Here is a 21,359-nt window from a genome sequence, read left to right as displayed (position 1 = left end):
GCCAATTTGGAGGAGGAGGTTTCTAAAACCTCCACGCCGGGCAACTCAGACCCAAATCCTTCACATATGAACGGCCACAACTCAGGTGCCAGGAGGCTCAGCACTGTCCAGCTCTGCTCATTGATGCCCCCGTTGTGTTCCCTGGAGCAGATAATTTTGGTGCAGGGCACAGACGGCAGGCGATGCTTTAGCCCAGATATCCCATGTGAGACCAGGCACGTCCAACAGCCCCGGCCACCCAGACCTGCAGAATGGGCTGGTGGCAGCACCTTGTTTCTCAGGGGCTCCATGGGGGACACACAGGACAGAGCTCATGGTGTTTGGCCAACACAGTAATGGGCCTGTGGAAAGAAATTAGGTGGCTACAACAGAGGTCTCGGGTCCCAGAGCCAAGAAATAACCTGGCCCTCATCTGCACCTAGGACTGAGCATGGTCATACCCTGGGTGAGTGATTAGCCAAATGTAGGCAGGGTGCAGGATCTGTGGTGGGTGTGCTTTGTGGGGGCATCACCAGGTGTGCACCCAAACACCCCAAGCACCCCCAGCAGCTCTGGGCACACGCAGGTCCCCTCCCATGGGAGGGAAGCAACTTTGCCAGCCCAGCGCCAGGCAGCTGTCTCCTGACAGTGAAGGCCTCCTAATTGCTGTCTGGTGCAATTAGACTTATCCCTGCTTGTAATTCAATTTGCACAAGGATGCGAGTTCAGCCCAAGGAGTTTGTGTGTATTCCAGCTCCTCCAATTAGCAGTACTTTGTAGCCGTTCAGACATCAGCGCTGACATGGGCTGGCTTTGCTGCATCCCTCTGGGATGTCAGCTCGCTCGTGGGACTCAGGTGACTCCAAAAGGGCACGTGCAGCACTGAGACACGGGCTGCCCACCACTAGCCACGTGTCTAGATGATGCTGGGCTCCCTGTAAGGAAAGGAGGAGGGAAAGGGCCCAAGAAGTAGAAATCCAAATATGATTAATGCAGATCAGTGATGTTTCACTGATCTTTATATATATTCTTGTGGGATGGGGAGCATCTTAGGTACTATGGGAGGATAAGCAACCTTGGCTAAACAAGGCAAACTCCTGACGTCCATCTTTCACATCCTCTGCTCTGCAGACAGGTACTAGATGTAGGAAAGCTGCTCCATTCCTCTGTCAAGATTTTCCTACCAAGAAAATTTATATAGTATTTCCTTAGCCTTCAGGGAAAAAACACACAAAAACCCCACAGTATTTGGAAAATAAGAGATCCACGGAGGCTGTGATTTGAAATTCATCACACCATCATACCTCCTGCTCCAGAGACATGCCTAAAGACAGCTACTTCAGAATATATAAAAATATTTTCAAACTTAGCCATGTCCTGCATGTCTGCTTAGCTCTGATATTTGCTTCAAGAGAAGAGCATCACAGGGACTACTGTAAAAGCTTTAAAGGCAGAAAAGACCCCTTTGGTGCCAAGAATGGCAGCGCTCCCTTAGAGGAGGAGTGGCACAGTATTGTGTCAATGGGGAGTTTGACAGATAAAGTGTTCTAATTGTAAAAACTAGCAAAAATGAGATCATCACCATCTATGATAAGTGTAGAAATTAAGAGAATTTCTATTTTCCCCTCCAGCTACCTTTAAATAATCCTGCAAAAACAAAATACTTTTCCTTCATTCTGATGCTTAAAGGACAGCCGAGAAGATTTAACCGTTAAAAGGAGCCATTTATTTTAAAGGTTGTAATAAAATATATATAATTTCAGCAGCAATTGCCTTCAGGCAGCAAAGAGAGAGCTGTTGAACGTGCCATCAGCAGGGAGATTGCAGGGAGGTCGAAGAGGAAGGCAGGGAAAGGCTTTCGCCTTCCTGGATGGGCCACAGGCTTTGGGATGGATCGGGGCAGCGCTCACCACCAGTCTCCAGCTGGGGACAGGGCTTGGCTGCCCTGGGCTGCAGGGTGCAAACGGGGCCAGGGCTCACCAGCACGGCGGGCAGGGACCAGTCCCAGGGAGAACCGGGCAGCATCAGACACAGCAAGACCCAACACATGCTTTTCAGGAGAGAAGCAAAAAACAAAACAGCCCTGTAGCATTAAGAAGCCAGTTATTAGAAGTTTTCACTTACCAGAAAGAGCTGGATGCTTGAAGAGTTTCTTTCATTACATATAATATATATATATATACACACACACACAAGTAATTTTCTAAGAGTTTTCTTTACAGCAGCGCTTCGCACTTGCGGAAAACAAGACTTTCCACTCTGAAAAAACACTTCTCTTTCTGCTCCCTTCCCTCTCCACTCCCCCATCACTTTTCCCCTTTCCTCACCCCCACATTTAATACCCATGGAAATTACACAACACCTGCTTGCTTTCTCCTGTGCCACTTTCCCCAGGCACACTGTCCCCTCTCCAAGCCACATCTCCACAGCACTGTGCCTGGCCAGCCGAGGCGGGGGCGCTGGGAGAGCACCAAGCACGGTGTGACCCACTCCTTGTCACCCTGGGGACATCCCCTGACCTCCAAGCAGCCAGAACTAGCACACCCTGCCCAAGCTGCTCCCAGCCACTGCCCCCACATATCCACCCCCAGCTGTGCCAGCCTTACCCCTCGGTGCCCCTGGGCAGTGCAAGCAGCCAGGTGTGGCTTAAGAAAAACCTGGGGGCAAGGCACAGACCCCCACCTGCAAAGCATCGGCAGACTGATGCATTTAAAAACCTGCTGAAGATTTCATACAGGTGTAAAAGGGGATTGCATCCTTTCCTTCTGCTTTTTAGCATGTTTTGAGCTCTTCCTTAAATAAATAATTAAATAAAGGCTTTAAGCTAACAGGAGTTTTCTACCAAAAATGTATGGCTTCATTCCTTAACAACATGAGCAAGGTTCCTGCTGGCTGCACATTCAGCAGCTCACCTTGCAAATGTGCTGCTAAAATTGGGTCCCTCCTGGGCCATGCCCTCGTTGCACAGAGCTTGGGATGTTACTGGGGAGGGGGCTCAGGGCAGCCGCTGCGTTTCGCAGGTGGAAAAATTCAGAGGCACCCCTCCCTCATATGTCAATATGTTTTTTCTGAAGAAATTAACACACCTGGAGCTGAGTCCAGCTTTATAGCTCTCCTTTAACATGGCTTTCCAAATGTTTTCATGCTGGGAGAGGACAAAAACATCTCCGAAGTGGGGGAAGCTGCAGAGGCCAGCTGCTGGGGCATCCAGCCTGGGTGCGATCCTGTCCATCAGGTGCAGAGCAAATAGTGGTGGAGGGGGTTGCAAAAAGTTGGCTGTACGGAGGCAAACCCTTCACCCACTGCATCACACCCTGGAAAATAGGAGATGCCATCAGGGAGAGCTCGGCTGGTGCCGGCAGCCTCCCCTGCATCCCTCCTTCCCAGGGACGTGGCCCCGAGCACGGTCACGGGCTGGGGCATACCTCCCGCTTCAGTTCCCGACACTGACACGTTGAGTTAAATCTTGTGTTTTGAGCTGAGATGCATAAAACAAGCTGGAGAAAATGAATCATGTGGGGAAATGAAATGGTGAGAAATCTGCTTAATAAAACCAACTGCCTCGGGGCCTCCTGTGCATAAAAGGAGTTGAAGTAGTGCTGTGCTGATGGGAAATGATGGACTTGCAGGAGAAACCCCAGGGAAACTTTGTTTAAACTTGAGGTGCTTGCAAAAGCAATGGGAAGGCAGGTGCGGAAAGGTTCAGCACCCTGGTCCTGCTGCCACCCAGGTGTCCCCACCTCCTCTCCTGGGGTCCCACTGCTACCACGGGGCTCACGTGTGACACATGCACGCGTGTGCACAGCCTCTGCCAGGACGGGACGTGGTGGTCTGTGGCAATGCTCAAAGTCATAGGAAAGCTCCTGCCTCCCTCCTGCCTCCACTGTGGTAGTGTGGACGGCACTGGGCAGTTGAATGCCCCCATGGAAATTGCCCTTGATGGGTGCATGTCAGTTTGGGTGCATTGCTGCTAGAGAAGAGACGAATGCCTGCTCTTTCCCCTGCCACCCTCAGCGCCCACAGGCTGGTGGCTGCCCTCTGAGCACATCCTCTCGTTTCCCTCCCGCCTGCGCTTTCAGTGATGCTGACCCCAGGTTTGGGGTCCCCGCAGGAGCAGCCAGCACGCGGCCAGGGATAACGCCACCACCTGAGCAAGAGGCACGTGGGGCTCTCCGAAATGTCAGCCTCGCACGGCTCCAGCATGCTGAGGAAGCATTTCCCTGTCTCAGAACAGGCAGGGAGTTAAATGTCAACACTTATATGCGTCCCCTGGCAAACAGCTGGGGCTTTCACAAACGCCACAGGGATTCCCAGCCCGCTTCCTTTTCGCCCCATGCATGATGTGAGCTCCTGCCTGTGCCCAGAGCTCAGCCTTTGCCGAGGAGCCTCAGACATGGGTCAGGCGTGGGGATGGAGACCCGAGAACCACGCGTGCCTGCAGCTTGTCCCGCAGGCAGGGAAGCACACTGGTCCCCGGCGCAGCGCTGACCTGAAGCAGGCAAGCACGTCGCTCCGGCTCCCGGCAGGAGCTGCGGGGCATCCCGTTAATGAAATTACAACCGTGGCTCACACGGCACATTTCTGCTGAACACGTCTGAAATGTCTTTCCCTCGGAGGCTACGTAACCAACGCCTGGGAATTATCTCACTGCTGTTATAAATGCAACACGATTACAGTGCTGAACCTAATTTAAATCCCATTGCATGCTATTGTAAAACAGCAAGAGATGAGCTAATGTGTAATCTGTCATTGAGCCATCCTCAGAGTGGGCACGCCGGTCTGATCCCCAAAAGCTGAAAAGCTAAATCCAGAGACTTTAAAGTAAATCACAAATCCTATGTGAACAGCTTCTGTTTGATGAGACTTTCAGGTACTTCAGGGACAAGCCTCGTTTAATTGTGTGCCCACTCAAGGATGCTTTGCTGCCCAAGCTGCTTTCTCAGATCTGTGCTTACTCTGCGCATCCACCGAGTGCCGCAGCATCTCTGCTCCCATGCAAGCAGCAGGGTGAAGCTGGGGGAGGTGACTATGATAAATCGGGGCCCCGGCAGTGAGGCCAGTGCAGAGCACAGGAAGTGTAATCGCACCAGTTGGCTTCGTGGGACCCTCCATGTCGCACTTACCATAAGGGAGACTCACAAATGGCTTCTTCAGACATTTATTATTTTCTATTTACAACCAATTTACACTATTTATCACAATAGTTTCACCTTGGTCCTGAAATAGCGCACCACGGAGGTCAGAACACAATTCTGTAGTATCATGGGGAAGGAGTCTCCCAAATCAAGGTAGCAGCCCAGGCTTCAAGTAGCAAAGCTGGAAATTGGGCTCTTCTGAGCTTTGGTGCCCAGCCAGCCATCAGCCTCTTCCTCTTCATCTTGGCCATCTACATCACCCTACTCTTGCAGAGTTGCTGGGACCAGACACGTACCTGCTGTGACTACAAACAGATAGCAGAGTATTTTAGGAGGGGAGTTAATACTCCCCAAATGAACTCATCCTTTCAGTTCATGTGCTAACAGCACAGACTATCATAGCTTTATTTTTAAATGGCCTTTTCATTTATCACTGGAAAAATTTCTTCCCGTTGACCCGAACAGCACTAGCAAAGTCAAGTGGAATATATATATTATTTCCTACTCACTGAACATAGTCATTGTTAATCTGAGCATGTTAAAACCAAAAGGGACAGGACCTGGAAGGTGGTTAATGCTAACACGATGGGAGTAAAGGGGAAGGGGTGAAGCCCAATCTTGTTGAAGGCAGAATTAGATGTTTAAAATGGAAGTGAAGTGACTATCTGTCTTGTACTTGCAGTACCTAACTCTTTCTCAGGGGACATGGCCATGGCACAAAGAATCTAGACTGTGAAGAGACAGGGAACCAAAAGTCTTGTGGAGTTTGCAGCAGCATGAGAAGCAAGGAGACATGATCACATGTATAAAACTGGGAGATCCAGAATAGGAAGCCAGCAAAAGCAGCTCACACAGTGTTTGCTGAGCACACTGCTGTCAGGTCACTGGAAGAATGTTTTATAGCCACTTTGAAAACAGTGAGCTAAGATAACAGATACTCAGACTTTTTTTGAATGTAGCATTATTTTCTTTTGAGTAAGACCTTGTGTAAGTTCAAGGTCTGGGGGGGACAATTTATTTTTAATAAGCAATGGCTTATTTTGGTCAGGTTAGTATCAATAAATAGCAATTAGCTATGCAAATGATAATTTGCATAAGCAGCATCTGAAGGTCAGTTCGTAGCACAACTGTCTCATACAAAGATGAAGGGAGGACCAGCCCTGCATTCAGATCTCCACCTGGTGTGGATGTCCACAGCTTCCTCCCGGCAAGGTGTTTAGCAAGACAAACTCACATGAAGCCCACTCCCCGAAGTGGGCTGGAACTGATCCTAAAATTTCGTACGTTCTGGAAATGAGCCTAGAAGTTTAGTAGCTCTCCCTTTCCTACGAGTGGGATGACAAGTTTTCTCCTCTTAGCACAGAGGATTAGAAGAGCTCTGGTCAAAAACAAGCACAAACCCAGCCCAGGGAGAAGGAAGAGGGTTTGGGGCCCACAATTAATCTGCCCAGACTGTCTCACACATCTCCTCTAGCACATTGCCTCTGCCTAAAAACACTGCTCAAGTGCTCTGACGCAGAAAGATGCCGCATTCACAGGGGGTTTCAACATGAGGGAATCTCCTCTGGCTCCACAGGAAACAGGAGCGTGTCCTTCACGGCTTGTCCTTTGCTATGCACTGCTCGGTCAAAACGTTCCTGGTAAAGAACAACCAGTAATGATTTTTGCTTTCCTTTGGTTTTAAAAGTTTTTGCTGGTTTTATTGGAAATGACCCGCAACTTACATGTTCAGAGCAACCCAAAAGCTTTTCTTCCAATCAATGCAAAACAAACTGGGGGACAAAAGCCCCTGAAGGGGAAAATCAATGTGTTTTGATATCTTCATTACTCAGGTAATACAACCCAGCCTGACATAAGTGTAAAGAGGTGTTCAGAAGCACATCTATTTTCAGCCTAGACAAGTACCAAAAAGGCACAAGGAGGAGTTCCAGCATGCAGCAGGCAGAGGTAGCAGTTATTTGACTAGCTGGGAGAGGGCAAATGTACTGTTATTTCCATCCCAAGAGTGTTAGAAGAGCAAAATGCATGTGTACAATGCCCCCAAGGCCTGCCAGCACTTAAATCCACCTGAAGGCATCTCTGGTAGCTACCTGGGGAGTGGGAACAGCAAGGAGCCCCAGAGCAGAAGGCCTGGTCCCGCCCGTGGGGCCTACTGCTCAGGCATGTGTACCCGAGCACCGGCCCCTACCTCCTGCTGCTTACAGGAGAAATTCAAAGCTAAGATTGCTCCTTGGGATGATTTTTAACACTGCGAATGTGTGAAAGTGTCCAATTTTAACAGTGACTTTCATCTGCAGGAAGAAACAACCACCACCACAACAAAAGGAAGTGCCGAATCACACCGATCCATCAGGAACTTAGACGAGGCCCTGAGCAACCTGACCTAGTGGGTGGTGTCCCTGCCTATGGCAGTGGGGTTGGAACTGGATGATCTTTGAGGCCCCTTCCAACCTGAGCCAGGCTATGATTCTTTGAAAGTGTGCGTCCTCATCCACACAGTGTTAGAGGTGCGGGGCAGAGCACAAAGTCTCCTGAAGAATTCTTTGGGTGCTATTTAACTATATCTCAAGGCGGGGGTCTAATTAATCCTTGAAAATGGTGAAAGAACAGCTGGGGGTAGTCTGCCAGGTAAGCCTGGCAGCCTGGCAGGTAAGCTTCTCGGTGGGAAGGAAGAGAAGAAAAATATACATATGCTTCAGTTTGATTTTGTGTGGAAAAAGGCCTGGCAAACACAGTTGCTTATTAGGGATGAGTCTTCACCCGAAAGTTAATTAGAACTGTACTGTAAAACACTGGGGCTGAAGATGGTAAAGGTGAACTTTAATGAAGGTTTAATTACTAGAATGACCGTGAAATATTTTGCTTCGAATGCCCTCTGCAGCAGTATGGAGCCGCAGTGGCACCTCTGCTCTGGTGACCACAACCATAACATTAGGAAGAAATAATTGAACACCACAAGGAACATCAAAGTTCAGGAGTCCCCAGCAGACGATGTTTTTGCACAAAATTGTCAACAGTGCAGAACGGAATGAGACTGTTTCACACATGGGGTGATCGCTACTCTGCTGCCAACATTTTTTCAACTCAGAAAGCCAAAGTGGCCTCGTCTCTGGAAGCGACGAGCTGAGCTTCATTTTGGCTATAACGGCAGTTCAGTGCATTAGTACCAACACCTCCTCTTTAAAAATGTGTGTTACAGGTCTAGAGCAAATTCCCATTAAGAAAAAAAAATCGTTATGAAAATGCCCTAGCAAACTGGGACAGAGCTGTTTTAGTGAAAATGGATGCAATTTCATTCATAAGAGAAATATTTGCTTTTTCCTAGGTGCATCACTGTAGTGGCTGCAATGACGTTGCGACTCCTGTGCTGAGCAACACCTTCTAACTGGAAATAACATAAGCAGTGCCCAGAATATCTGAAAACTTAATTTATCTTTAAGGCATTGCTAATCACAGCAATGAGAGCCATAGTCACAGTGGATAAGACCCATTCCATCAAGCGGCAGCGTTAATTAATTGAATTAGAATTAACTTGGAGTTCAAATGAACATGAAAATGACAGGTCTGACACTATCTTTTTATCTTTTTAACTTTTTTTTTTTTTTTAATGATCCAAAAAATAGTATCAATTATCTGCCTGAAAGTCAAAACAGGAGTGTCCATGGTCTGTTTCCCAAGGTGCCCACCGAGCTCTCCAGCCCGGGCAGACCTGTCCTGCTCCTGCCAGTGTCCCCACATGCAGCTGGGCTACTGGGGGCTGGGGCAAGCTTGACCTCTCCTCCTTGCCACCAAATCTCTCCACCTGTAGCTGTGGAGGTGCCTCCGACGCCCCAGCTGCTGCGTGCTCCTGTGCTCTGCCAGCTGCATCCGCTTTGACAGTCAGTGCCTCTAACCAGGCATCCCAAAAGGCTTTAATAACGTGATTATGCGATGGCAAGAAAAACCAATAACCCAAACCTGTTTTTGTCACAGTCTTGAAGTTCCTGCTTGGAGCAGATGCCTTATTAGCCATTTAATTCTCAGCTTCACAGCAAGGAAATATAAGATCAACAAGGCAGCTGCAAACTATCTTCATGCTCTTGCTCAAATTTAATAGAGATTCATGAGGATTTACAGTAATGTGCAGAAAGAAAAGGATTACAGGGCTCTCGCACCTCCCTCAGACATAAGGAAGGTGAAAATAGGTAATCAGCACACAGATGATGAAGGCCAGACAGAAGTTGTACCCCAAAACAATGATGCCAAGGTAAAACAAAGCAGCAGCCCCCCAGCTAGCGTAGTGCATTCGCTCAGGCCAAGCTGGCTCAGAAGCCCCAGCCTAGAGGTGAAAGAGCGGGGCTGGAAGGGAGGACATGCAGATGCTGTGGGTGAGCAGAGGAAGGCAGACCGTCCCCTCCCAGCCTGGCCCTTGCCCCGCCACTTTTTCCTGCTGTTTCCCCTCTCACTCCAAATGCATTTTTTGCCATGTGGGACCTGCAGCTGCATCAGTGCTGCGGAGGCGAGTGAAAGCCTCAGGCGGAGCTGGGCGCATTAGCAGGGCTTGGCTGATGAACTGCAGCTCCGAGTCGGTGAGCTGTCAGCCTGGTCAGTGAAGTTTGCAGGAGAAGATGAGAGAGAGAGTCCCTTGTACTGGAAAATACCTCTATACTCTTCCAGCACATCAGGAAAATGGATAACTTTTTTTTTTTTTTTTTGATTTTAAAATGCAGTTCAATCGCATGGAAGCTGAAATTGAATGTGCCATGAGAAGGACTTTCCACCTTGCATCCTTTGTTGGAGTCCCAATAAGTCATAAAACTGGCTGCTATATATTTTTCTTCACCAGCCAGGAAACCTTGGCTGTCATTCAGGATGTGCCCGGGATAGAACAGTGCTACCCAGTCTAAAGCAAAGCTACATATGATAGAATTTACTGGCACAAGAACAACCCCAAAAGAGCTTAACTGGGACCGGACTGTGCAGTAGTAGGTACAGAACATAGCTACTAAGAGAGGATCCTGACCCTACAAACCTTCATCAGGCAGCAAGGAGGAGACAGCAGTCATCATTACCCTGGTTTATTGGTGTGGAACCTGTTTGCCATAAATTGCACAAACCTGGGGCTGAGCCAGGAAAGGAGCCTGAGCAATGATGCTGATTTACTGCTCCAGCCCAGCCCTCGCTGCTCCTCACCCTGCGTGGGGCCACCAGCCCGCTGGAGGTGGGGACCCTTGTCGTACGTGGGGACACTTGTACATGGGGACACTCAAAGCTGCTGTAAATAAAGTGGGGCAGTGCACGGTAGTTAAACCAATGTTTTTTTTTTGCTGTCCATGCTGAAGATGCTGACCTCTTTATGCTCAGTGCATCTCCTATTGAAAATAATGGAGCAGATTCCACCTCTGTAGCTTATTTCTATCGAGGCAGCCTCCGTGCCCCTAAATGAATGGTAATAGCTGCCGTGCCATTGTAACTCCCGTGCAGCAAAGCATGTTGAAGCCTGTTAGCTCCTGTTTGTTCTCAGCACGGATCATTGCTCCTTGCACCGCTGTGAGAGCCAGCCAAAAATAAAGAGGTGGCCTCCCCACGGAGGTGTTTAAAGATCGCGCCGCACACCTGCGAGGAGTTGCAGCTACAGCAGGCTCTGCAAGGCACCGGGAATTCCCAGAGCTGGCTTGGGACAGATACTGGGCACGGCCAGGCGCAGGAGCAGGAGGGAAACACCAAGCGCCGGCGGCTTTCAGTCGCAGCCGCATGAGGGCACAACAAAAGCTCCTCTTTGCTTATTGCTCAGAGTGGCTTTATTAGAGAAAGGAGGGCTGCTTCATCTGCTTTGTACCTCTGAGGTACCGCCAGCCTCAAGCCAGAGAGATATAATGTAAGAAGTATTTTGAGCAATTCAGGGATGGTTTTTGTTGCCTTTTAAAAAAAAAGAAATCTGCACAAAACTTTCCAGAAGCAATGTGATTTTATTCTGCACATGGCCACATTCAGCATCACAGACACAGAGTGCACTTAGGCAAAGCAAAGGCAAGAATTCACATAAACCAAAAAAAAAAAAAAAAAAATCAGTGTTTTTGTCCAGTCTTCAATTAACGTTGCTGGCAATTTGCAACAAGGACTTCATAAAAGTCCTGAGGCACCTTTTACAGGCAAGATGGAAAGTGGTTTTATTTTCATCTCACAGGAAATTTCCTTTTCTTTCTCTGCAGCAAAAGCAAACATGTCAATAAATAAGGAATGAATCTCTGAAAACTTTCTTTGACTCAAAGGCAACCTGAAATTATACAGCCTAATTCCCTTCAAGCACTCCCGTCCTGCCCGGTGCGTGCGTCATTCCCCGAGGCAAACGCGGCGGCTCTGAAGGACAGTCCATTAACCAGCACGAAAGCCCCCCTCTCTCTCCCTTTGACATATTGGGTTAGATTGCACGTTTGCTCAGTGTCCTCAGCGTCAAGTCCCTTAATTCGACTCCGAACGCTGGCACAAGCAGCAACATCCTCTGCAAACATCACTTTGCCTGCACGTCTGAAGCTTGACGGTACAAAAAGAAATCCTGGCGGTTCGGACAGCAAATTTTCTGCAGAAAACGAGCCGCTGGCTTTGCTCCCTCCCTGTCCTTGTCTGCTCTTGTCCCCGGGGCTCAGCATTTGTGTCGGGATGGGTGTTAGTAGGAAGCAACAGCTCCCAGCCCTGCACGTCCTGCAGCCGCTACCTAGCTCCCACCTGCCCAGCGTTTCAGTGAGAGGGGTTGGCAACTTCAGTGAATCCCTTCAGCTCTCAAGGGGGTTTTGTTACTGAGAGAAGAGTCAGATGTCATTTCCTTTGCAAGAAAAGCAAGTGTCATAAAAAGACACTCGAGCTGTTCTAGTTGCCTACAGCAGCCACGAATGTATTGGGTATGTCAGGTCGTGACAAGCATCAGGAGAAGCACTGATTTTTGTCTTTCAGTCTGTTCAGCTTCCCAGAACCTGGGAGTCATTTGGAGAAGGCTTTCAGCAGTATAAACCAGCACATAAACAACAGTGACATTCCTGGGGAAAAAAAAAAATAGCTGTCTGCTCGTGGATTCAGGCAGAGCTCAGGACTTCAGGGCACTTTGTGGAAGGGCTGTTACAAAGGGGGCAAGCAGGCGGGGGTCTGGTGTTAGACATCACACTTTGGGGTTCAACAACACGTAAAGCAGCTAAGAAAAGGCACAGGCAGGGGTTCAAGTCCTAGCAGGCAGTGTGGATGCAGCAAGGATGTTTCAGCTGCAGCACAGCGAGGGCTGCCCAAGACATTTGGGACAGAAAGAAACCATCCTGCCTTGGCAGTGTCCTTGGGGCACTCGGGGGAGAGGCTCAGGCTGCAGGAGGGATGGCAGGGAGGGAGGAGGTGGAGGTTTAGGGCCCCCTGCTCTGCTCAGGGTAGGTTCACGGCCCGTCACATGAACATGTTTACCACTAAGACGCTGTCTGCCTTTCCCTGATCAAGTACACATTTAATTACACAGAGCAGAGGCAGGCAGGCACAGTGCAGTGCCCACGGGATGGACCCTGTCTTGGTGGGGGGGTGTGGTGGGGCTGGCCCTACAACAGTGTGGCACAGAGGCTGTGAGAAAGGTTGGGGTTTTGCTCTAGGGGAAGACAAAAACATCTGGAAAACAGTTTTGCCTGGATGGGAGTTTTCAGCCACTTTATTTCCAGCTCTTCCTTCCCAAGAGAAGGCAAGCTCCAGTTCTCCTGCTCAAAAGCTGGAGGAATGGTCTGCAGCCACCAAACGTCTCCATTCAAGCACTGTTTTCCACTTCTCTTCCATCAACAGCTACTTCACAGGCTTTGCTCTTCCCACATCCTTCGTTTTTTATCTCCCATCTGTTAACACCTCTTTTATTATCCCGTGCACTTCTCAAGTCAATGACTGCCATCCACATTCCCTTCCACCGTACATCTGCTGTCGTTTGCAGTTTGGACATATTTTCAGATGCCTGTTTGAAGGCTGCCTTAAAACCTTAATCACAACTGTTTCTCCCAGTCTGAGATAATTGGGTGTTAGGGGCTGCTTCTCTTACTTATTTTTAGCAAAAGGCGAGACACTTTTACAGGTGTTTCAGCACACTGGAGGAGGGGAGGGGAAAGAAGTCAATTATGTGATCTCAGACTCTCCATATGGCTTCCCCAGCTCCCTTCCCTCCTGTGCAGAAATTGCCCGTGTGTTGAGGCGAGAGGACATGCCCTGGCAGCATAAAGGTCAGGTTTTACCTGTCCCCAAGGTCCTTGTTTTCAGCAATAGCCAGGTCTCCAGCATTTCCAGAGGGCATCAGCAAAGGCAGAGCAGAAAATGCTCCAATCTAACTAATTTTTAAAAGAATGTAACAATTATGTAAATTAGGGTTTCCTCGGGTACACTTAGCTAATTATGTGTGATTTTAAAGTGGAAACATGACAAATTGTTCAGCAGCCAGCATCCTGCCCAGTTGGCAATTCCTCCTGATACAAAGGTTTTAAATATCGAAGACCCAATCAACATACCTTTGTGCATGCAGAAAGAAAGGGAAAATCCTTTTCAGATCATGGAGACTTGGTTTCTAGCAAAGCTTTAAACACCAGCTCAGTGGTGATTGCAGCCGAGCTCTGTGCAAACATGTACTCGCAGGCTGGTCCTGCCCCAGCTGCTCCTGGCTGCGCAGGCAGGGCCAAGGGCAGCAGGTCCTGCTGCAAATAAACATCATGGAGATATGGACCGGAGGCCATAGAACCAGTGTCTTTATCCCAACCCATGTTTTTTTTCTTGCTTTTACTCTTCCATCCTGCTGGTGGGGTGGGCAAGAGAGCGGGTGGGTGGTGGGGCTTCGCTGCTGCCCGGGGTCAACCCATCACGGTCCTTTGCAGCTGAGGCCATGGGGCAGGCGTCCCTATTTCCTACATGTCTGTTTGCAAACAGGAGTTGGGGAAAGAGGTTACCTTGCTGTAAATTACTTAAGGAATCTATCGGGGTTGAACCTTAGAACCCGATTCAGATTTCCCATGTCTGCCCCGGTTCTGTAGCAACAAGGAAATCGCCCAGAGCACCTGGGTCTAGTGGGCTGCTGCTGAGAAGCAGAAATGCCAGCGAAGGCAACAGAACGACACCCACTGGCTGTAAACTGAGCCCAGAAGTGCTGGCTTCTGAAATAACACTCATACAGTCATTAAAAACAACAACAACAACAAAAACTATATCGACAGTAAGAGTTGCATGAATGCCAGTAAACCTGTCATTAGCAGTGTAAATTAGTATGATTTTTTATAACAACCATCAGAAAGAAAAAATAATCTACATTTAGTGGAGGAAAGACTGTAATTGTTTAAAGGAACCTTTGTTCTTCTGCGCTGTGTACAAAATAATGCAGAAATATGAAAAAGGCATAGGGAAAATAACCATAATGAAAATTTCTCTGCATATAACACTGCTACTGCAGTAGTGGAGGACAGAGGGTGGAAGATGGATCAGAGCTGTATGGGAGATAAAGCATGCTGACAGTTTTCCTCATAATGCAACTATTCCCAGGGTGCCTGCAGTGACTCATGGCAAGGGGACACATCTGGGGGGTGCGAGGGCTCAGGCTGCACCGACTGCTCCCTCTGTGCAGTCCTCGTCGCACAACGAGATGCGCTGCCCCGCCGGAAGCCCTGGCTTGCCAAAGATTTCAGGACTGGGCTCCCATCCTGGAAACCTGCTCTCAGTTCATTAGTGCACATGAATCCAGCAGCAGCTATAGAAATATTTGTCCAGGGTAGTCAAAGGAGTGGGTGGGTTTCTCCATTAAGTCACCCGTCTGTAATTTCTCGTGGAAAATTGTGTGCATTGCTTCAGTTCTACTGGGACACACTGAAAGAAAACACGAGGGTCAACAAAACAGTTATTAATATTGCACACATGTGCAGAGGAGGGCGGCAGCAGTTTGTCACTCACCGAAAGCTGCCAGGAGTGTGGCAGCACCGGGTCCTGGACACAGGCAGGCTGTAACGCTGCTCCGAACGCTGGCACCTGGTGAGAGCTTTTTGTCCAAGGGGAGAGGGAAAAACAAAGCTTTGCTTTGGACCTGATAAATGGATCTCCCTGGAGTACTCTGGGAAGATCTGCAAGGGAAAAAAAAAAAAGACAGAACCCTGCACGTACATGAATTATGTATGGGGAGCTTTTGTAGGGCTGGGGCTTTGTCGTGAAACAATAATTTTCAGAAGAATAAGAGGAAGTAGGCAGTATGTTTTTGAAGGTTGTAACAATGGTATAATGTGTTGTGGAGATGGTCATAAATGCCAGTATTTCCCTGTTTATTTCTATCCACACTTGCACCTGTGAAGGTTTATACAGGCTTCTCCCCGACAAGTGCTTTTGTCTCCTTGAACTCCTCGGTTTTCCCAGTTCCTGCTCATTCCCAACCCCTTTCTCATCCTAGCATCCCCACCCCAGCTCCCCAGCTGTCCTGTTAAAAATTCTTCCCTCCTCTCAATCTCTTTCCCAGTCTGCTCCGATGCCCAGGGGCATTTTGGTAAGTGCAGGATTTTGCCGTCAGGAAGGTGATAAGACTGGCCCAGTGCTAGTGCTCTCTGGTCAGCAAAAGCAAAGCACAGGATATAAGAAGAGAGCTGGGTCACACAAATTCATGGCCCAACACCTGTCTCAAGCACAGTGCTATTTCCCGGTATTACTCACCAGTCTTAGGCCTAGAACTTCCCAAGCCCGGCTTTCTGGAAGCTAACTGGGCTCCTCCCAACTCAAGGGCCTGCGAGAGCAGACCATCATTACACACACTGACTTGCTGGTGCACTGCAGTTTGGAGGAGGAGCAGAAATTCAGAGATTCTGTACCAATAACAACTAAACACAGTGCCAGATTTCGGAGATCTTCACCAGCACCCACCAGTTTCCTACCAAGGAGGTGGAGATCCCATCACACAATCCATCTGCTGCTGTTTCCACTCTGCCTCTCCGGAGAAAGCGCTGGAAAAGCTATTGTGGTGCATGGTAATAGCCAGTGAGTAGCTCAAAGTGGAGAGAAAATCGTATGTTAAAAACCCAGCACACTGATCATCAAATTCATTGCCGTTTTAAGAGAGCACAGATTGAATCGAATGAATGAATTGTACCAGCTGCAAAACTTCTGGCAGGCGGAGCAGGAAAAAAGCAGCCCTGGATGCTGGGAACGATCTTCACCTCTTTTGAGGGAGGTATTTCTACAGTGAATATATTTAAGTGATCAAAAAAAATCTTGTGCGAGGATGATCTTGCTTCTTCCTCAATGTTTCTTTGAAATAATTGTTTCAAACGCAGCAGCTCTCGAGATCAATGGCTAGCGCTATAAAAATATCCTAGCACAGACAGATTGCTGCTGAAGAAAGAATTATTACCAAGGTTCAGCTTTACATTTTTGGTTTTAAAAAGAGACTATTTACAGCCCAGAAAACTACATGTTTCAGGATCTGAGATGTCATTTTTAGCTATGCATTAATCTTTTAGGTTCATGTCAACCACCATCATCTGTTAAGTCAATAGTTATCTTTCCTACCTACCTCTGAGATGTCCTGGATGAATCCATCAGTCAAGGAAGTCTTCAGTTCTCTTGCTGCTGGAAAGAAGAAAAAGCACATGTAGTAGGAGAAACCAGGCAAGAAAACTTTCTTCATAATCCATCACTGAGCTTGTTTTCGTAAGCACAGATACAAAGCACACCTTACCTTTGTGAAGATATTTAAGATGCAAATCAAAGAAAATTGCTATGCCAGGTTATGTGCATGTGGTATTAGATTCTAAGAGTCAAGAATTTAACCTACTTAAAATTAACTCCAAGGCCAATTTTAATGGTGTCATCCAGCTGTAAATGGAGAAAGTTCTAGGCTCTATAAAAAGGGGAAAAATATGCAGTTAAAAAAGTTAGAGGAGTCCCGTACAGCATCTCTGGCACTAGGAAACTTCCTTCCATCCCCACACAATGGAAGTGCATTTCTCTCCAAACATCTGAGCGTGCAGAGCAGCGGAGCACCACACTCACAGAACAGGGGTGTGGGTGTCTTGGTATAGGGTTACTGTCTGCACCACACTGCAGACACAACAACACAGCACCTTTAAGCCAAGGTTACGTGCCGCTGAGCAAAGCAAGCGAGCACAATGGCTTCGATTTTTCTGACATAGAAGTGAGCCCAGAAAGACTGATGTGATCTAGACGAGATCCCATAAGGAGATGGTTGGAGAGCTGGGATCCGAGCATGCTCCCAGCCTGGTGCTCTGCCCACAGCCCAGTTCTGCCTTACTTTTAGACAGATAAAATTTCCAGCTTCATTTTTTCTTTCAGATGTCCACTTGGCATGTTAGTGTACTGCTATAATGCTCCAACCTCCCGTTTTGTTAACAAATAATCTGAGAGGATGGTGAGAGCTGACAAGCACGATTTATGAATAGTTGTTAATTATCAAAGCCTTCTGATAATATTTATGCCAATAAATTAACAGGTAGGAAGCTCAGCACAATTAGCAGAGGAGCCCAAGGCCTGATGTTGTGCACTTGGCCCGACTTTAATTAGTCAAATGGCAACACGTTTGTACAAATTCTGACAACCTAAGGCAGCAGCTAATAACATTCACAACGCTACGCTAAATTGTGCAGACAAAAATTGTAATAAGTATAATAAATTGAAGCTGAGGCTATAAGGCAACCTCTTAAACACATTTTCCGCAGATATCTTTGACCAACGGTACTTAGAAGCAGCTGAGTGGTGTCTTCTTAATTTTGTAGCCAGCCAACACAGGAGCGACAGAACTCCTCCGTGTCCCTTTTTCATGACCCTACGGACAATGTGTACAACCCCTGTAACTGCCCAACACAATACAAGCCTTCCAGCTGGGAGCAGCATTCCTACAATGACACACTGATGTGCACACCTTTAATGGCCCTCTTTGTCAATGTGGTTGCAGGATGTGTGTTGAAGGACACACAATGCGACCCATGGCAGGACCAGGAGCAACGGCAATCGCTCACAGGAATCCCCAACTCACGCACGAGTTGCTGCCCTGACCCCGGCCTCAAGGCTGAGTGCTCAGGCGTGCCTTGAGCACGAACATCATCATCTGGGGCTGCATCCCTAATAAATCTCCTGTAGTTTTGCTGTGAACATTGGTTGACGGAGAGAATGGGAAACTCTGAAATTTAGAGGTCGTCTTTCTCACCATATTTTAGTGCTGATGAAACTCTGCTAGTTTTCTGAGCAATATATTTTAAAAACATTAAATAAAAATGGCAAATTCCTCTGGTTTCCACAGGGGAGCAGAGAGGTTTTCCCCTCAATTTGGCCAGAGTGAACATTTTGGCAGAACTCAGCACTACTCGGAGGGAATGAGATGATTATTTTCTGTGCCAGCCCCAGCCCAGCTCCCCGCTTCCCACTCAGGGCAGCGTGCCACTAGCTTCAGACACACAACTAACAAAGAGCATTTCCCAGCAAGGAACTAGTCTGTTATGATTTCTGTTGATAGGGGGAATGGAAGGGCAGACTGGCACTATGCTAAAAATTAGCCACTTTAATATATTCCTTCTCTCCCTTTTCAGTTTTCACGGGTACTTCTAAACACCGCAAAGGCGCATCCTCCAGACAGTCCAATTAAAAGAAAAGTTAGATTTGGTGATTCAGTGCTTCACTACAGGCAGTGTTTACAGCGTTTTTCCTTGTTATTTCATGACATCAGCAGTTGGCAGAATAAAAAACATTTCATCCAATTTGTTGTTCATTGCATTGACTTCCTCTCCGCTTGCAGGCTGCTGACTTTTGTGAAAGAAACATCTTTACATCGTAATGCGTGTTTCATTGTCTTCATAAGGACAGGTTTTCAGATAGCTGTGGCTGCAGTCACACATATGAAACAGACTCTTATGAGATTTTTAACTCTTACCTCTCCCTGCCCTCTTAAAATCATTAAACTCTCCTGAACCTTTCAGCTATCAGCACCGGTTTCTCAAAATGGTCCTGCAAGATATTTTGTCCATCAGTCATGTAAGCTTCATGCCTGTGCGAACCAGCCGACGTGTCCGAGTACCGCAGCCAGCGAGCCCCCGTGCGACGCAGCAATATCCCGAGTCCTTTCATCCCCAGACCCCGACACTGACAAACCCACAAACGTGACTCAAATTACAGCTGCAAATAGCCCCCTAGCTCCATAACGCTGCATAATTCGACACGCTGACTGGAACACTTTTTGGAGAGTTCAGCCATGCGCTGAGCACTAAAACACAGCGCTAAGAAGGTGGAGAAAAGCAAGTGTGGTCGACATGTCATTTTTATATACCGGCGGATCATTCGCAGTCCAGGCCTGCATGGTCAGAACAACAGGAGGGTTTGGGAGGCTTTTTGCAGGAAGTCCGTTCTGCAAAGATCATGCATTTTCAGGGAGGTTCTCCAAAGCCTTCCCACTGCTAATTTCTGTCTAGGCAATAGAAATGGTATTGAAAGCTTTTTCTAACCGAATGAACGAGATTTCAGTTGAACTCAAACTATTTGATATGGATAAAAAAAGTGCATAAGAACAGGTAATGGAAAGCTGTTTCTTAAGGCAACACTTCATTTATAGAAGACTATTGAGAAGCTGCTTTTGTACTGCTGACAATGCCACAATGAAATCAGTGACTCTTCGGTGTCTTGAAAGAAATTGCAGCTAGATCCTACTTTGCTGGAACATTTATTAAGTTGTAAAACTCATTACTAGTGAAGGGCTAAAAGTTATAAAACTTTGGTCTTGAAAGTTCCAGTGTTAAGATGGTGAGAGACCTCAAAACAAAGGGGTTTGAATGGGCTGTGAAGTTCAGGGCTGGAACAGATTTGGGGTACTTATTATTCGAAACACAAAAATTAAGCATGAATTAGGGTCATCAACCTGTTTGGCCTGCTGATTGTATCACATTTGCCTACTTCTTTCCTAAGAAATGTCATTGCTTCTGGCACGAGACAGGCACTTTCAAGAAGCCCAGGATAAAGCTGAACCAAATGAGTCCCTAGCCAAATGGAAAACAGGTACAACGAGGAATAAAGGTGTTTATAAGCACGTGGGGACTAGCCACTTTCATCCAGGTCTGCAAAAAGCAGAGACCTACACACAAACAGAGCAATAAATTTGACAGACTGCATGGCGATTCTTGGGCACCAGCCTTTTAAGGGGCCAAGAAAGTATTTCCCCACGAGAAAAGGAAAAAAGGAAAAAGCTCAGTAGTGGAACAATCTTGAACTGTAGTCAAAACTGGACATCATACTTGGCTCAATTTTACCTGTGGTCTGTTTTCCTAAATGATGCCAGCTGGGATCTAAGCTCTGTTTGGCTGAACCTCAACAAGCTTCCACATGCAATCTGTAACACATATTTGAATCTATTATTACCATTTTCAACTTTCTGCACAATTTACACTTACATAATCTACTCCCTCTTTCCATGCAGTCAGACCACTGATGTAAGGAGATTTCCCACCACAGAACCATTATATAAGCATGAAGAGTAGCATTTACTGTACCTGCATATTCTTAAAGGACAAAGGCAGAAAATACTTCTTTGAATACTTGAATATCTTGTGTTTGCTTGTGGCTTGAAAGAGACTACCACATTTGCACTCTTCTGCGTTGTCAAAAGAAAACACTGAGAAGTTAGCAAAATAACTAATGACCTAACTTCCAGTGATATTTCGGAGTTTGTCTGACAGTGCAGACCTGAGCACGTTGTACACAGCAAGACAACCTGTCTCTTAAAAGTGAGAATTTGAGGAGACTAAGTACTCTCCTGCCGCATCCGATCAGCCAGTCCACAGAGCAGAGGTCTCTCACCCGTGCACATCCTCAATAGCTCTTTCTGTTTCTGCCTCCGTGTGAGATGTCACCCACTTATCCAAAGGAAGAGCAAACTCTCTATTGCTTCAAATCGAGAAACATGATTAAACCAAACCCTTACTTACAAAATGACATTCAACCCACTTGTCCTCTACAAAAGAAGAACCTATGTGACTTAGATGCTATGGGAAACATATTCTTAGCTTCCTTAAATCATAACTTCTGCAGCGGGCTTGAAGGATTGTCAAAAAGGGGGAAGAAAGTTCAGTGATTTTGAATGCCAGTAGCTCAGTCATTGCTGTAAAGCAAGCAGCTGATTGCACACTGCCTGCTGCCCTAAGCTCCATGTAAAGTAGTCATTATCCTGGGAAGAAAACACAGAATTGTGTCTGCCTGTAAAGATTTGAGACTTGTTTCTTTGGCAAAGTTGCATTGGACTTAATA

General features: G+C 47.3%; 2 long non-coding RNA genes across 2 annotated transcripts; both read right to left on the bottom strand.

Moving 5' to 3' along the window:
• Positions 1-73: 73 nt before the first annotated feature.
• LOC310883306 lies at positions 74-2,319 on the bottom strand. The gene is made up of 3 exons (XR_014573471.1): positions 2,104-2,319; positions 1,055-1,159; positions 74-914 (listed from the first exon to the last, which is right to left on the bottom strand). It is a non-coding gene; the product is annotated as an uncharacterized lncRNA (long non-coding RNA).
• Positions 2,320-14,225: 11,906 nt separating this feature from the next.
• On the bottom strand, positions 14,226-17,005 carry LOC310883757. The gene is made up of 3 exons (XR_014573721.1): positions 16,795-17,005; positions 16,630-16,682; positions 14,226-15,196 (listed from the first exon to the last, which is right to left on the bottom strand). It is a non-coding gene; the product is annotated as an uncharacterized lncRNA (long non-coding RNA).
• Between the last annotated feature and the right edge of the window lie 4,354 nt (positions 17,006-21,359).

Source organism: Anser anser (assembly GCF_964211835.1).
Source record: "Anser anser genome assembly, chromosome: 18".
NCBI classification, from domain to species: domain Eukaryota; kingdom Metazoa; phylum Chordata; class Aves; order Anseriformes; family Anatidae; genus Anser; species Anser anser.
Note: the sequence above shows the minus strand (reverse complement) of the source record. Positions and strands in the feature narration are given on the sequence as shown.